The sequence below is a fragment of the Colobus angolensis genome, unplaced genomic scaffold (assembly GCF_000951035.1).
Source record: "Colobus angolensis palliatus isolate OR3802 unplaced genomic scaffold, Cang.pa_1.0 Scaffold408, whole genome shotgun sequence".
NCBI classification, from domain to species: Eukaryota; Metazoa; Chordata; class Mammalia; order Primates; family Cercopithecidae; genus Colobus; species Colobus angolensis.
The window spans coordinates 107,714-113,668 of NW_012117466.1; the positions used below are offsets into that span (position 1 = coordinate 107,714).

At 37.5% G+C, this 5,955-nt stretch overlaps 1 long non-coding RNA gene across 1 annotated transcript in view; it reads left to right on the top strand.

Annotated features, from left to right (window-relative positions):
* The first annotated feature begins 363 nt into the window (after positions 1-363).
* LOC105521732 overlaps positions 364-5,955 on the top strand; it is an 11,432-nt gene continuing 5,840 nt past the window's right edge. Inside the window, exon 1 of the long non-coding RNA XR_001003312.1 lies at positions 364-630. This is a non-coding gene — a long non-coding RNA (uncharacterized LOC105521732). The remainder of the gene's footprint in view (positions 631-5,955) is intronic.

A 5,955-nucleotide genomic window follows, 5' to 3' on the forward strand; every position in this document is an offset into this window, starting at 1 on the left:
GTCCTATTGCTTTCCTTTGCCCTAAATCAGTACAGGGAATCCCCTGCAATATTTGAAATGTATGAAAGCTAAATGTACAAAAGTCAAATAACAAAGGTATATGTTCTTATTGAGAATACTTTTCCCAGAAAGATTAAAACACTAATAATTATAAAATCACATTATTTTCACTCTATAGGTACTACCTTATTCAGGTCCACATAAACTAACAAGCCCTTAAAATTTTTCATAGGCCCTCAGACATCCAAGGAGAGAGACTGCAGGAAACAGAGAGTCCTGGTAGTTGTACCTCTATTTCCCTAAGTACTATCTAAATATCTTTCTTCCTATTGGCACCCACATTCAGATTCCACTACTGCAGAGCTCCATAGAAGTCTCCAATATTCAACTCTTCAGTCTATGAATGCACAGATTCTGGAAAGGATGGCCTCAAACGACCAAGAGTAGGAGATCTCTATATCCCTGGTCCTAAAAAGCAAGCCAACTGGAGTCTCCGTCACCTTCTCCCAGCACAGACACACTGCCAACTACCCAAATGAACTCCATGACTGATTTGCCAGACAATCATGCCCCTGACCCAGCCTACATGGACATGGGAAGGACATCAGTGAATTGGGAACAAAGGCAGAGGTAAGGAGGCACCTGTCCTGTACCACAGATCTATATAGTTCAGCAGTCTCCAGCCTCTTAGTACTCCCGGGACTCTAAGCCACCCCTCTGTAAGTCAGAATGGAAGTAGATGATACCACATTTCTATCTGCTGTAGACACTCCTCCCAGTGTCTCAAAATGTTTTAGCATGTTTCCGTAAAAATCATCAAGTTTGTCAGTCCTTGATTAAAAAAAAAGAAAAAAGCAAACTTTTTAGAGCTCCCTTGAACTTTCTATTTTAATGTGCCTTTGTAGATAATTCCCAAATTTCTTGTGTCTTTCATCTTTATAATTTATCTTTGTTAAACTTGTAATAAACCCCAATATTTTCATCTCTTAGTGAAGACTCCATACTCCTATACAATCCGATGTTGTTTCTCTTCAAACTTGGCATTCCCCTGCTCATTCCATTATTATCTACTTTCATTGGGTTCACCAGCTAATTCCATTCTCATTCTATTCACTGTGTGCACCAGACTCACTTCTGTTTGTAATATTAAAACACACGCCAACAGGATAGAAAAAGAAGGAAGAGTACTGGGCTTTAAAATGAGTTCAAATCTCATTTCTGCCAATTGCTATGTCTAAAAAAAGCATACTCATCTCTTTGAGCCTCACATTCTCTATCTACAGAATCACTTGACTGGAATATTCAACACAGGTAAAAATACTAGGAGGCATTTTAATTTATTCTAAGATTCCATAACATTCTGTAACTCTACGCCCTCTTGATTCTCTCTATAGGAAAACCAGGAGTACATAGCTAACAGAATTTGAAAAAAATAATAGAACAAAAGAAACACAAAGAAAAGCAGAGGGGGAACTATTAAAAATCCAGACAAGATTATAGAAAAGTCATGGAAAAAAGAAAACAAAACTTAAGAAAGTATTATGGAAGTAAACAGAACTACTGGGCTAAATGGAAAACCAAACTGGGAAGTCAAATCATTTCTCTCTAAGACTTGCCAGAACTTACTTTTGTAAAACTGTAGGAAGTTTTATCCACCACTTTCTGTGAACAGATTCTTGAGGGATAAGACAATATTTGAATAATTAAGTTTGTGCATGAACACATTAAGGTCAAATACCTATGACATTATAGTGTGTTTCTGTGTACTAGAGACAAAAAGTTCAACAAAACAATTTAATGAATGTATATTAAATTAAAAACTGCCTTCTTTAAACTGAGATGATCTTCCCTCAATGCATGAATACCTTCAGAATTCACATGTGAAACCTTAAATATAGACAAAAAATTTGTATAAAATATGATAGCCTTAACAATCTTATTTGTAGTTGGCACAATGGTTCCCACCTGCAATTCCAGCACATTGGAAAGCTGAGGTGGGCAGATCCCCTGAGGTCAGGAGTTCTAGAACAGCCTGGCCAACATGGTGAAACCCCATCTGTACCACAAATAGAAACATTAGCAGTATGTGGTAGTATGTGCATGTAGTATCAGCTGCTCAAGGGCCTGAGGCAGGAGAATTGCTTGAATGCAAGAGGCAGAGGTTGTAATGAGTCAAGACTCAGCCACAGCACTCCAGCCTGGCTGATAGAGCAAGACTCTGTCTCAAAAACACAAACAAACAAACAGAAAAACTAATTTTTCCCATATAAAAATAAGTCTATGTTCACATGAGATCTGAAGAGTACAGAACGCCGTGAGATAGGACAGAAATATATTTTAAAAGTGATATTCCCGGTTTCTGTATCAATAAAACTGTTGAATTTTAGCTTTTAAGACAAGTCAAGGAAAAGCGTAAAAAAATGCAAAAGTAAAACTTGAGAGGTCATTTGACCATCACGGGCTCATGAACACTGAACTTTCACAAACTATATCTGTTGTTCAAAACATTAGTTCTGAATTTTGATCCGAGTATCCCTGGAGTTTCAGGTTCATTCAAGGATGTCCAAGAGGTCAAATAAGACAATGCCGTTTGCTATTTTCAGTTTTCTTTTCTGAGAACAGCACACCAAACTTCTTCAGAGAAATGAATTGTCCTAACTTCACAGTCTAAAGCCTCATGAGTCATAGTTCTAAGCACATTTATAAAATATGTTGGTGCATGCTTGTATTCTGAAGTTTTCAGCTTTAATCTTTCATATGGTAAACATTAATAGATACAAACTGATTTTAAAAAGCCCTTCTAATGTGACATTAGTTTTATTTTTCTTTCTTTCTTTCTTCATTTATCAGCAACAGGAGAGTCTAACCGAATGTGGTAAAGTGGTGGTATAAGGGAGTACAATGAAAAGTGTAAAATGAATTAAAGCAGGGATAATCATATCAATATGGATACATCTGGAAAATATAATACAAAATACACCAAAGAAAAGTGGCAGAAAGGTAGGTAAAGTGTATAACCACTCACGTACCATTTTAGGACACAAATAAAAAATTCTGCATACTACTTCTGAGCATCACAATATAGTCAAAGATTTCAAAAGGGCATTGAAATGAAAAACAACCAATTTACAATGTTGGCAGCCTCTATGCAATCATGTTTTAAAAACCTTAACACCAAAAATCTCAAAATAACCCTTTTAAAAGACTCTACCAGTTATAAATGAATCATCACTTTCCTCATTTTTAATAATCAAAGATGCCACAAACTCACACATATACACACCTATGCATACACCTACACTCACAGTCTGCTCATTGGAATATCTGATTGGCTTCAGATCATCAGTGTAATAACACTAGCAGCAAGCCTCTAAAGTTAAAACAGAAACTGTTCTTCCTATCCCCTCATTTGGAATTGAATTAGAGCTCTTTGATCACTCATTCAAGGCGGTCCATAAAACACATCAAATAAACCATGTAGAATCAGTTTCCAATATCAAAATATTTATCAAAAAAGAAAACACTGAAATACCACAGACTTGCTGGATATGAGTACATTTTTATATTGCAAAATCAGAGCAGTATTTATTGAAAATGAGAAATTTGGTATTCACAGAATGAATTTTATAATATGATTGCATCTAAAATTAACTAAGTTTGGTATGTTATCTTACACTGTAAAGGACATTTATAAAAACAACTATCATATGAAATAACTGGCTATCTCAAAAATAATTAGCCAAAGCATCTATATGCAACTTAATCACATCTTATTCACTCATGTCAGTGAAATTTCTCTCTCTGAGGCCTGACAGTTATCAAGTGAAATGAGCTGCTGCAGTTTACCCCAAGCCTGGCACTCCCTCCTGCCTCCAGTACTCTCCACAATAATAACCTCTCTTGTGAGACTGGCCATATGCCAAAGCAACTGGGAGTGACTCATCTCAAGTTTACTTGGCTTTAACTCCCAAGAACCCAACAAATGTCTTTCTTTCCTCCCTCCTTGTCCTTTCACAATCCCTCTTCCTTTGAAAAAGTGATTTTTAGATCTGTCAATCTGATGCTTCCCTTCCTAGCTGCTTTTTATTGATCATTGCGACCACCGTTGTCATCTGTGCTCAGCAGTAGTATACGTCTGTAATCTCTCTTTTCATCTCATTCTCATTCCCCTGTGGTTAGAATCCTGCTCAGAAATAAAATGAAATTAATGCTTTCCCTGGATTCTGTTATTTTTTAAATTGCTCTCCAATGCTTCTTTTCCCAGATTCTCTAAAGGAAGGCTATCCCCTTGCCATTCAGGGCTGTGGCTAAGGACCAGCACCAACACCACCTGATTACTCATGAGAAATGCAGAAACCGATACTTGCTGAATCAGAATGTGCACTTTCCAGAAGCTCCTCAACTAATTCATGACAATTTGAATGCCTTGTTCTACACTGATGTGCTTGCATATTGGTTTACCCTAATTGCCCTGTTTGGCCTAGTGTCAATTTCTTCCCTACTATGTTCCTGAGTTTAATACTACATTTTAAGCCATAATGTTTCTAACGGACTTTTAATCAGGCAATACCATCTCTACTTAACTTCTTCTCCATAAATCACCCAACACTATTCTTTTCAACTATGTCAATTTGGCCTATATGATACTATCCCACGAATTTACACCATTTTCTATAAAACTAAATTCTAGCCATACATGGCTGACCATTTATGGTGATATTCGTGTATGGAAGATAAAACACAGGTATGTTGATAAAGTACCTCAATTCTTAATGCCTACCCAGTAGTGAGGATGACAGCAAGAGTAGAAAAATGTTACTCTAATTTGCTGACACATTTTGGTACTGGAAGCTCACTTTATCTTCTTTCCTATTTCTAACACCCTCTTCTTTCTCCTTCTGCAGATCAATTTGACTTTACTACCTTCCATTACACATACCCGCATATGCTTTTTAAAATATATTCCATGTACACTCTGCCCTCTTTGTTCTTTCTTTCTCTGTTATTCATTTCCTCCTCCCTCTCCCCTGACTTGCCTCAGTTTTTACAATATCTTAAAATGGAACCCATGACTCAGCTCCTTCAGTGGTGCTCACAATAGAATCAATAGCTGACCCTTGGTTAGAGATACAACTTAACACCACTTTACTTCTCCTTTACTTATTATAGTTAATAGGACATTTTCTTTAGCTAGTAGACTATATAAGTGCTCATATTTTAAAAGAAACATTCCAATGACTTTTAAAATAAAATCCAGTTCTCACCTTCTCCTTTTCCATTGACTATTCCATTGCCTTTTTCATGGGAAGGTCCAGGTAAAGGCTGTGACACATCCTTGGGGACACACTCCTAAGGAAATCTCAACAGTTAGTTTCCATTTAAAAAATTATAATGAGTTGCATCAAGAGTTTCTTATCATTCTCTTTTTATGAAACTGGATCTCATTCTGCCATCCAGGGCTAGATGCAGTGGTATGATTATGACTTACTGCAATCTCAGCCTCCTGACCTCAGGCAATATTCCCACCTCAACTTCCTGATAGCTGGAACTACAGGTGCATACCATCATGTCAGGCTAATGTATTTATTGTTATTTTTGTAGAGACAAGGCCTCATTATACTGCCCAGGCTGGTCTCAACCTCCTAGGCTCAAGTAAACCTTCCACTTCTGCCTCCCAAACTGTTGAGATAACCGGTGTTCACTAGCACACCCAGCCCTAATCAATTCCTTTAAATAAACCTCAACATTGCCCAGACATGGTCGCTCACACCTGTAATCCCAGCCCTTTTCAAGGCAAAGGTGGTTGGACTGCTTGAGTTCAGGAGTTTGAGACCAGCCTGGGCAACATAAGGAGAACACATCTCTACACAGAAATACAAAAAGGAGTCAGGCATGATGGTCTGTGCCTGTAGTACCAGCTGCTCGGGAGGCTGATGTGGGAGGATCACTTGAGCC